Below are 12,191 nucleotides of genomic sequence, written 5' to 3' on the forward strand. Positions count from 1 at the left end.
CAACAGCACCTTTGTGGCACAACCCTCCACTACTCAGTGGAGATCAGGTTCTGCAGAAGATTTGAGGTACTATTCTTACCAAAATTTCCAGGGAACCATATATAAACACAAAAGGGTCAGGACCTCTGATCTACAGTGGTATAAATTCATAGATCACTGCTTTGTATGGCACGTGTGTGCAATCCTTTCAGAATATTTCAAGGGCTTAGAAGTCTAGTGGATATCATTTTAGACTTGTAGAGAGACAATGTTAGTTGTGCTCCAATAAATAAATGATAATCGTACAAACTATTGTAGTTCTAGCAGAACATCTATATGACAAGATGCAGGAAATTCAATTGTACAACTTCAGTGAAAACATGCTCCCAGGCGGTACTTGTGGGTTTTTTGTTTTTTTTTTTTACGAAGAGGATTGTTTATAAAGCAATATTAAGTAAGTGGCAGCAGCCTCAAAAATAGGCCTCTAAGTAATGTAATATCTTAAGCCATACATTGCAGCTGCACAGGAACGGAGGTCTTTAGTTCACAAAGACTGCAGGGTTCTTGCTTCTCCAGCAGCCCACACAAAGAAAAGCCTTCAGTAAAACAAAGATTCCTCAGAGTGTAAAATCCTCAAAGTGGCTCATTTTTTGAGGACAGCATGGAAGAAAAACTCTACAGTTAACAGACTTTGATTTACGATTTCAGGCTGTCCCAGCAGAATGTCCACACTGGTCTACTTCAGGAGATGAGAAGTGGCGGAGAGGGAAAGGAGAAGTTACTCACTTGTAGTAATGATGGTTCTTCGAGATGTGTCCCCGTGGGTGCTCCACAGTAGGTGTCGGGCTCACCCTGTGCCGCAGATCGGAATTCTTCTAGCAGTTTCCACTGGATGTGCACCGCTCCCTTGCGCACCCTCGGTCATGTGCGCGATCAGGTCCCTGCCAGTTCCTTGACCAACCGCCCCGGATGCTCCTGAAAAACACCGGACAGAGATCCAAAGCAGGGAGGATGGGCGGGTAGTGGAGCACCCACGGGGGACACATCTCGAAGAACCATCGTTACTACAAGTGAGTAACTTCTCTTTCTTCTTCGAATGGTCCCCGTGGGTGCTCCACAGTAGGTGACTACCCAACAGTAACCCCAAGTAAGGAGATGGGTACTCGATTCATGTGCAGCTTGCCCCCGAGAGGACTGCTGTCGACAGATGGGTATCCTCATTGAACACCGATGCAGGGCATAATGCTTGGCGAAGGTGTCGTAGGATGACCAAGTCCTTGAGGAAGGCCGATGATGCTGCCACCGCTCTAGTGGAGTGAGCCCTGGGCGGGGCTAGCAAGGGGGTCTTTCGAAGCTCATAGCACAGTTTTATACAGGACACAATGTGCTTTGAAATTCTCTGGGAAGAGAGGCCTTCCCCTTTCGACCTGGGAGTGAGAGACACCAGAAGCCTGTCTGTTTTCCGGAAGGGCTTATTTCTGTCTATGTAAAAGGCCAACGCCCTCCTCACATCTAGGAGATGCAGGCGCGCCTTCTTGCTGGAGCTGTGAGGCTTTGGGTAAAACGAGGGTAAGACTATTGGTTCGTTAATGTGGAACTCCGAGGAAACTTTTGGAACGAAGGCTGGGTGTAACCATAAGATCACCGCCTCCTTTGAGAATACTGTGCAGGGTGGCATTGCCATCACTGCTGCAAGCTCGCTCACCCTGCGGGCTGACGTAATCGCAAGAAGGAAGGTCGTTTTCATGGTAAGTAGTCAGAGGGGTACCATGGCTAATGGTTCGAAGGGTGGTCCCAATAGCGTGTGGAGTACCAAGTCCAAACTCCACGATGGCAGTAGCAGTTTTCGAGGAGGGTACAGGCTTACCAGCCCCTTCAAGAACCCTGTGACGAAAGGATGGGTGAATACAGTGGGCCCTTCCTCTTTGTGCCAAAAAGCCGATATAGGTGCAAGGTGGACCTTTAGCGAGGATAGAGAGAGCCCATCTCGTTTGAGGTCCAGCAGGTATTCTAGAATTACAGTTATAGGAATGTCAAGAGGAGCTAACTGTTTGGCAGAGTACCAGGCTGTAAAGCGTGTCCATTTCTGTTCGTAAGTCCTCCTGGTGGAGGTCCTTCGGCTACACTCTAGGACTTGTCGTACTCCCTCCGAACACGTGCTCTCTAAGGCGCTGAGCCATGGATTAACCATGCTTGTAGGCAGAGTCCCTGGGGGTGCGGGTGCACTATGGACCCCTGAGCCTGCGTAAGTAACTCTGGCGCTACCGGTAGGGGGAGTGATGGACGATCCGACATGCACAGAAGCAGGGGAAACCATTGCTGTCGGTCCCAAGTTGGAACTATGAGTATCATGCGAGCTCTCTCCCTTCTGGCTTTCTGCAGAACCTTGTGGATAAGTGTTGTGGGGGGAAACGCGTAGAGTAGAGGGCCCTTCCATGAGATCATGAAGGCATTCCCTAGGGACCCCCACCCTATTCCTGCTCTGGAGCAGTACTGGGGACACTTCTTGTTGCGCTGGGTGGCAAACAAATCGACTTGGGGAAACCCCCAGGTGCGAAATACGCGTCGTAGCAGGTAGTAGCGGATCTGCCATTTGTGCGTGAGTGCAAAGCACCTGCTCAGTTGATCTGCCTTCACTTTGTGGGCACCCGGCAAGTACGAGGCTTTCAACGTTATGTTGTTGGCAATGCACCAATTCCACAATCAGACTGCTTCTGCGCATAGCGCACGGGACCGTGCCCCTCCTTGTCGATTGATGTAGAACATGGTGGAGGTATTGTCAGTATTGATCCCGACTACTTTGCCGTGCAGGTATTTCCAAAAATGTCTGCACACATTGAACACGGCTCTGACCTCCAGTATGTTTATGTGCAGTGTCTGTTCCGTGGGGGACCATAGCCCTTGCGTCACCTTGTTGCCAATGTGCCCTCCCCATCCTATGTGGGAGGCGTCGGTTGTAAGAAAAATGGAAATTTGTGGTTGGTGGAAGGGCACTCCCACTAGCAAGTTCTTGGGATCTGCCCACCATGCTAGCGACTTCCGTACCTCCATCGTGAGCGATACTACCCTGTGGACGGTATGGGCTGCCGGTCTGTAAACACTTGCCAGCCAATGCTGCAGGCTTCGCATGTGTAACCTGGCATTCTGTACCACAACCTTAGCGGCCGCCATGTGCCCCAACAGTTGCAGGCATATTAGGATCGGCACCGCGGGGCTGTACATCATGACTTGCACCAAGGATTTCATGGTGCGGAAGCGGGCATCAGGCAGGTATACTCTTGATGAGATAGAGTTTATGCGCGCCCCTATGAACTCTATATCTTGCGTGTGTTCGGTCTTTGACTTTGCAAGGTTGATAACGAGGCCCAGCGAAGTAAACATGTTCGCGGTGATGCGTATCATGTGTAGGACCTCTGCCTTTGAGGCCCCTTTCAGTAGGCAGTCGTCCAGATATGGAAAAATAAACACGCCCTGCCTGTGCAGGTAAGCTGATACCACTGCCAGGGTTTTGGTAAAGACTCTGGGTGCCGAGGATAGGCCGAACGGACGAACCCTGTATTGGAAATGTTCCCCGCCGACCGTGAAGCGGAGGAAGCGTCTGTGTGCCGGCTGGATTGTTATATGAAAGTAAGCGTCTTGTAAGTCAAGGGCTGCAAACCAGTCTCCATCGTCCAGTGCTGTAAGTATGGAGGCAACTGTAATCATCCGGAAGCGCTACTTGTGCAAGTATCGGTTGAGGCCCCGTAGGTCCAAAATCGGCCTCCAGCCTCCTGTTTTCTTCTCTGTTAGGAAGTAGCGTGAGTAGAAACCTTTCCCTTGGAATTGTTCCAGCACTCTTTCCACTGCCCCTATGAACATGAGGTGATCTACCTCCTACTTCAGCCACGCCTCGTGAGAGGGGTCCCCGAGAATAGGCTGGGTGGCAGGTTTCGTCGGTGGCAGTGACTGGAAGGGGATCGTGTAACCCGTGTCGAAAATTTCCAGCACCCATTTCTCCGTTGTGATCTTTTGCCATTAGGAGTGGAATGGTTTGAGGCGATGATGGAACATGAGGTGAGAGTGGCATTGAGCGATGGTGTTGATATCGCAGTCCTCGACATACCCGTCAAACTTTTGTGAAGAACTACAAAAAGATCTCAGCAAACTGAGTGATTGGGCAGCAAAATGGCAAATGAAATTTAATGTGGGTAAGTGTAAGGTAATGCACATTGGAAAAAATAACCCAAAATTACACGTACAACATGATGGGGTCAAATTTAGCTACGACAGATCAGGAAAGGGATCTTGGAGTTATAGTGGATAGTTCTCTGAAGATATCCACGCAGTGTGCAGCGGCAGTTAGTAAAGCAAGTAGGATGTTAGGAATTATTAAAAAAGGGATAGATAATAAGACAAAAGATATCATACTTCCCCTATATAAAACTATGGTACGCCCACATCTTGAGTACTGTGTGCAGATGTGGTCTCCTCACCTCAAAAAAGATATATTGGCATTAGAAAAGGTTCAGAAAAGGGCGACTAAGATGATTAGGGGTTTGGAACGGGTCCCATATGGGGAGAGGCTTGAGAGACTGGGACTTTTCAGTCTGGAAAAGAGGCGATTGAGGGGCGATATGATAGAGGTATATAAAATCATGAATGGTGTGGAGAAAGTGAATATGGAAAAATTATTTACCTTTTCCCATAATACAAGAACCAGGGGACACCAAATGAAATTGATGGGTAGTAGGTTCAAAACTAATAAAAGGAAATTTTTCTTCACACAGCGCACAGTCAACCTGTGGAACTCCTTGCCGGAGGAGGCGGTGAAGGCCAGGACTCTATTAGGGTTTAAAAAAGAGCTCGATAAATTTTTGCAGGTTAGGTCCATAAATGGCTATTAGCCAGGGGTAAAGTATGGTGCCCTAGCCTTCAGTACAAGGGCAGGAGATAAATCACTTGATCATTGTCTTCTGTTCTTCTTCTCTGGGGCACCTGGCATTGGCCACTGTCGGCAGACGGGATACTGGGCTGGATGGACCTTTGGTCTGACCCAGTATGGCCATTCTTATGTTCTTAACTTGCTGCCTCTGGGCTTGCCCCGAGGATGTACGACTTTGTTGAGAACGTTGCCTGGGGGCCCTGTACTGCTGCTGCTGTTGATGACGCCCTTGGTCAAAGCCTCGCTGATATTGTGCGCGTTGTGGTTGGTTAGCATAGCGCCTTTGCTGAGGATAGAATTCCTTTTTCTTGTATGGAGGAGTGTATATACCCAAGGTCTTAAGTGTGGCCCTCGAATCTTTGCTAGAGTGGAGGACCGAGTCAGTTGATTCTGCAAACAGCTTTTACTTGTCAAAGGGAAGATCCACGATCTTCGCCTCTAGATCTCTAGGGATACCAGACGTCTGGAGCCAGGATTCCCTACGCATTACCACTGCTGCAGCTGTTGAGCGTGCCGCTATGTCCACCACATCCAGGGCAATCTGCACTCCCGTTCGCGAGGCCGCATAGCCCTCCTGGACGATCGCCTTTAACACTGGCTTCTTGTTCTCCGGGAGGGAATCCATGAGAGAGGTGAGTCTAGAGTAATTGTCAAAGTTATGGTTTGATAAATGTGCCGCGTAGTTTGCCATGCTCAATAATAAGGTAGAGGAGAAGTAGACCTTCCTGCTAAACAGCTCTAATTTCTTAGCATCTTTATCTGACCCCGATGATTTGTACTGAGGCATCTTCAACCTCTGCTGGCATGATTCGACCACCAAAGAATTGGGCTGTGTGTGGCTAAACAGGAATTCCATGCCCTTGGCTGGGACGAAGTATTTCTTATCTGCCCTTTTATTCGCGGGTGGAATAGAGGCCAGAGTCTGCCATATGTTAGTGGCTGACTCCATAATGGCTCCGTCCAGTGGGATAGCAATTTTAGATGAAGCCGGGGGTCTCAAATTTTTCAGGAGTTTATGATGCTTCTCCTGTACCTCTGCTATTTGAACATCCTGTGTGTATGCTACTCTTTTGAACAGCTCTTGGAACTGTTTAAGGTCATCCGGAGGGGAGACATCCCTGGGGACAATCGCCTCATCTGGGGAGGATGAGGAGGAACCGCTGGGTTAACCCTCCCCCAAGTCCTCTGGCTCCCGAGTTCGCTGGTATGCGTGCTCCTTCGTGGGCTGTGAAGGAAAGTCTCAGGACTCTGGACCTAACTCTCCCTGGGACAGCTGCGTTCCTCTCCCAAAGCGAGAGTGGATGCGGAAGTACTGGCGAGGAGTGGGAGGGGATCTACCCCTGGATCTAGACCTCCGATGTCGGTGTTTGGTATGATGAGGACGGCCATAACAACATGGACAAGAGCCCGGTGATGGAGACCTGGACCACGATCGGAGAGTGTACCCATGATGTCTAGGAGAGCAGGATCTCCGTGACGACATGGATAATGGTGAAGCTGGTTTGTGATAGTACTCATAGGGATCCATGCCCAAAAAGGGTGAAGGAAGCCTGAGCCAAGGCGAAGGTGGTTGGAGGAATGGAGAGGGAGGTCCGAAATAAGCCGGTGGAGTTGCCGCCCGGCGACGCGGTGTGTGTATCTTGGGGGTGGGGGGGGGGTTGGGAGATAAGGGCATCGCAGCCCTGTATGGAGATGGACTGAGGTGCTGGGTTTTGGCTCTAGCTTTCCCCCGCCCCTGCAGGGTGGGCGCTGCCCCCTCCCATCCCAGCGATCTCGGCCCCGCTGTCGGCGCCGCGCTCGGTACTGTCACAAGCGGTGCTGTGCGGGTAGCTTCCTCCGGCGCCGCTGGGCCCCATGCTGGGTGCCCCTGCGCCGTCAGCACCGTGATAGCTGGTGCCGTGTGAGGCGGCGCCACCGATTCCGGCGCTTGCCGCGCCCTCCGTGCTGACTGCTGCAAAGTCGGAGGCCCAGCCCCGGCCACGTGCACAACCGCGCTGCCACTTTCTTCAGCCCACGGCTGAGGGCTCTGCGTTCCACTCGTCCTGCTCACTGGAACCGCCGGCAAGGATCGAGCCGGAGTTTCTTTTTCTTTTGCACAGAGGGGGTCAAAGACGCTGCCTTCCTTTTATGTGACCCAGAGGGCCCCTCTGTGTGAGGCTTCTCCGGCGGCTCAGGCTGGAGGGCCTTATCAAACAAGATCATTTTAAGCCTCATCTCTCTGTCCTTCCTGGCTCTGGCTGTAAGCTTAGTGCAGTGCGAACACTTCTGGGTAACATGGGACTCCTCCAGGCAACGAATGCACTCACTATGTCCATCAGAGGCCGGCATAGCCTCACGGCATGACTCACACTTCTTAAACCCCCAGGAAGCCATCGCGGTGAGTCTTTAATGTTAATAGGGTACTCAGCCGCTAATCAGTGCGTTCTACCATTCTACAACCCAAACAACATTCACGGCCTTCAGGGTAGCGGATGGCTTAACAGCCTTCTTTGTCCACCCTTCTCTCCTCCGTTCCTCTTCTCTCTACTATTTTATATGCTCTTCTTTTTTTTTGTTTTTGTTTTTGTATAATAGTGAAAACAACGAACCAACAAGTAAAACAACTATCTTATCTGTCTCAGGCTTTAGAGCCGGAGCAGATTCCGTCTGCAGCCATTGGCGGTTGGGAAGGAACTGGCGGGGACCGGATCGCGCACATGACCGAGGGCGCGCAAGGGAGCGGCGCGCATCGGTGCATGCGCGATCCAGTGGAAACTACTAGAAGAATTCCGATTTGCAGCGCCAGGCGAGCCCGACACTTACTGTGGAGCACCCATGGGGATCACTCAAAGAAGAAGAACAACTTCTTGGGTTCTTCCCCCTGGCCAGAGATTGCAGGGTTTAAAACAAAAAACAAAGCAAAACAAAACAAAAACAAGAACATGTCCACTGTACATGTTTGGGCCAATGAAGTCAACAAGAGCTCAGCAAAATAAAGTCTTTCAGGATTGGGTCCCTTTAAAATGAGATGCTGTAACTGAGGAAGCTGCAGTCATTTGTCAAACTGAAGAGACAATCCTCCAGCCAATTGGATCAAATTTGCCTCTGCATAGAGTACAGAACGCCTACATATTTTGCCATCCTTACTGCTTTTAAGGGTTACACAAGCCTTATGTGCTTCCTCTGCATAGAAGTGCCTTTCACCCCACTGAGCAAAGTGTAATAAACTTTGTGGCTCACTGTTTTTCCTTACTTTCATTGTGACACTGGGCATCCTTCGTCTACCCTGTCATGGCCTAGGCTTCATGCAGCCAGTCATCCAGACATGTGAGAGAATCAGCATTTATGTTTCTCTATAGCTAAGAAAAACACTGCCTTCCCAGAACATTTACACTGAGAATCAGAATGAGATTATTTAATTCATACGTCAGTCATTCCGGTATCAGTTTTGTTTGATTGTTTTCGTACAGCAATTCCCCAACTAATTTGTCCACGGAACACTTTTAGGCTTGGAATATATTGACAGACACATACATGCCTGTCCAGGAGGCAGTGGAGAGGAGGGTTTCATACCGAAAAATTTCCACATGTAATGCTCAAAAGTTGTTTTAAAAGAGTTATTTAGCTTTTGTTTATTTTACAAACAACAAAAAAATAAGAGAAAATCATCTTAAAGAACAACTAATGTCCTTCTGATAGGAAGGCAGTTAGCAGCCCTATAATTAAGTATAAGAATTAAAAATTAAGTACAAATCCAAAACAAAACATCAATATAAGAGCCAAAAGAAGGATGGTTAGTGTTGTTCTTTTGTACAAAAATAGAAAGGACAATATTGTTTGAAATAGGATTGTTCTTCCTTAAAGCTTAAAAAAACCACAGTTTTATGAAAAAGAAACACAAAACAAAGTATGCAGGGAAAGTATTTTTAAATGTTTTTATAAATTTATTATTTTTACAAAAAACTACTGGAAAATAAAAATAAGTAACTATTGGTATTTTTTTTTAATGGGAAGAGTGTTTTTGCATCCCCGTTTCAGCACAAATTGCATAATAACTATAATGAGTGAGTATTTTAAATACACACGTAATTTCTTATTTTAGAAGGCAAGATACTGCTAGCATCAACATTTTTTCACAGAACACCTATTTGTATCTCGTGGAACGCCATTGTTCCACGGAACAGAGTTTGGGAAACGCTGTTTTAGGGAATGCACTGAGAGAAATTGACATGCTTGAAAGCTGGAATCTTTCCCTTGCCTCTCAGCAGAGACTGCCATCAAAAGTGTCACCAAGCTGGTGTTTTTGTGATGTAGATAGAGCAGAACCTTAGAGTTGCAGATACCTTGGGAAGGGAGGTTGTCTAACTCTGACGAAGACTTCAGTGGGGCAGAGAGGGCTTTGGGGCTGGAGACATAGGGTGTGGGAAAGGGAATCCACATTGGGGGTAGGAAATTGGGACTTCTGGCCTTTAGAGTGCCAGGGCTCTGGGGGAGTGAGGGGCTTCAGGGCTTTTTTTCCCCACAGGAGCTCAGCACTTTATAGCTGGGAGGAGTTCTGGGACTTGGGGCCTCAGTCCCATAATTCCACTCCCAGCATTAGTCTTCATGGGGACACTGGGACTCAAGAGTTTCAGCTCAGGGAATTAGGGGGCAGACCTAGGGGTCCCCAGAGCTCTGCTCCTGCCTTCAGCAGGGAGACAGTGCGTTAGGGCTTGGAACTTTAGTATGAGAGGCGCACTCTGCTAAATCCCTGAGGCAGTACAGTATATGCTGCTAGGATGTATTTTTGTTTGTTTGTCCGCGCTGCGCCTACTTGAGGCCTTCCAGTTCCACAGCGTCTGGTTGACCAGTAAGTCCGTCACTCTGGTGTTCATATTTTTGTACATTCCCAGTACACACCAGTCTGAGTCCAAAGTGATTACACATAGGCTGTTAGACAGCCACTTTTGGTAGTTACTCCACCTGCACTAGTGACAGAGAAGTTACCTGTAGTAACGATGGTTCTTCGAGATGTGTCCCCGTGGGTGCTCCACAGTAGGTGTCGGGCTCGCCCAGCGCCGCAGATCGGAATTCTAGCAGTTTCCATTGGATCGCGCATGCGCCGATGCGCGCCGCTCCCCTGCGCGCCCCCGGTCATGTGAGCGATCAGGTCCCCGCCAGTTCCTTGACCAACCGCCTCGGATGCTCCTGAAAAACACCGGACAGAGATCCAAAGCAGGGAGGATGGGCGGGTGGTGGAGCATCCACGGGGACACATCTCGAAGAACCATCATTACTACAGGTGAGTAACTTCTCTTTCTTCTTCGAGTGGTCCCCGTGGGTGCTCCACAGTAGGTGACTACCCAGCAGTAACCCCAAGTAAGGAGGTGGGTACTCGATTCATGTGCAGCTTGCCCCCGAGAGGACTGCTGTCGACAGACGGGTATCCTCATTGAACACCTGATGCAGGGCGTAATGCTTGGCGAAGGTGTCGTAGGATGACCAAGTCGCCGCTCTACAGATGTCTTTCAACGCGATTCTCTTGAAGAAGGCTATTGATGCCGCCACCGCCCTGGTAGAGTGAGCCCTAGGTGGGGCCAGCAAATGGGTCTTTCGAAGCTCGTAGCACAGTTTTATACAGGCCACAATGTGCTTTGAAATTCTCTGGGAAGAGAGGCCTTCCCCTTTTGACCTGGGAGCGAGAGACACCAGAAGCCTGTCTGTTTTCCGGAAGGACTTGGTCCTGTCTATGTAAAAGGCCAACGCCCTTCTCACATCTAGGAGATGCAGGCGCGCCTCCTTGCTGGAGCTGTGAGGCTTTAGGTAAAACGAGGGTAAGACTATTGGTTCGTTAAGGTGGAACTCCGAGGAAACTTTTGGAACGAAGGCTGGGTATAACCGTAAGATTACCGCCTCCTTTGAGAATACTGTGCAGGGCGGCGTTGATATCACTGCTGCGAGCTCGCTCACCCTGCGGGCTGACGTAATCACAAGAAGGAAGGTTGTTTTCATGGAAAGGAGTCAGAGGGGTACCGTGGCTAATGGTTCGAAGGGTGGTCCCGATAGCACGCAGAGCACCAAGTCCAAACTCCATGACGGCGGTAGCGGTTTTCGAGGGGGGTACAGGTTTACCAGCCCCTTCAAGAACCTTGTGACGATAGGGTGGGCGAATACGGTGGGCCCTTCCTCTTTGTGCCGAAAAGCTGATATAGTGGCAAGGTGGACCTTTAGCGAGGATAGAGAAAGCCCATCTCGTCTAAGGTCCAATAGGTATTCTACTATTACAGTTATAGGAACATCAAGGGGAGCTAACTGTTTGGCGGAGCACCAGGCTGTAAAGCGTGTCCATTTCTGTTCGTAAGTCCTCCTGGTGGAGGTCCTTCGGCTACACTCTAAGACTTGTCGTACTCCCTCCGTACATGTGCTCTCTAAGGCACTGAGCCATGGATTAACCATGCTTATAGGCATAGTCCCTGAGGGTGCGGGTGCACTATGGAGCCCTGAGCCAACGTGAGTAAGTCCGGCGCCACCGGTAGAGGGAGTGGTGGATGATCCAACAGGCGCAGAAGCAAAGGAAACCATTGTTGCCGGTCTCAAGTTGGAACTATGAGTATCATGCGAGCTCTCTCCCTTCTGGCTTTCTGCAGAACCTTGTGGATAAGCATTGTGGGGGGAAACACACGGAGTAGAGGGCCCTTCCATAAGACCATGAATGCGTCCCCCAGGGACCCCTGCCCTATTCCTGCTCTGGAGCAGTACTGGGGACACTTCTTGTTGTACTGGGCGGCAAACAAATTGACTTGGGAAAACCCACAGGCACGAAATATGCGCCGTAGCAGGTAGTAGCGGATCTGCCATTCGTGCGTGAGTGTGAAGTGCCTGCTCAGTTATCTGCCTTCACGCTGTGAGCACCCGGCAAGTACGAGGCTTTCAACGTTATGTTGTTGGCAATGCACCAATTCCACAATCGGACTGCTTTCGCACATAACGCACGGGATTGTGCCCCTCCTTGTTGATTGATGTAAAACATAGCGGAGGTATTGTCGGTATTGATCCCGACTACTTTGCTGTGCAGGTATTTCCGAAAATGTCTGCAGGCATTGAACACTGCTCTCAGCTCCAGTATGTTTATGTGCAGTGTCTGTTCCGCAGGGGACCATAGCCCTTGCATCACCTTGCTGCCAATGTGCGCTCCCCATCCTATGTGGGAGGCGTCGGTTGTAAGAAAAATAGAAATTTGTGGTTGGTGGACGGGGACCCCCACTAGCAGGTTCAGGGGATTTTCCCACCACGCTAGCAATCTCTGCACCTCCGTCGTGGGCGACACTACCCT

The sequence above is a fragment of the Carettochelys insculpta genome, chromosome 3 (assembly GCF_033958435.1).
Source record: "Carettochelys insculpta isolate YL-2023 chromosome 3, ASM3395843v1, whole genome shotgun sequence".
Taxonomy (NCBI): domain Eukaryota; kingdom Metazoa; phylum Chordata; order Testudines; family Carettochelyidae; genus Carettochelys; species Carettochelys insculpta.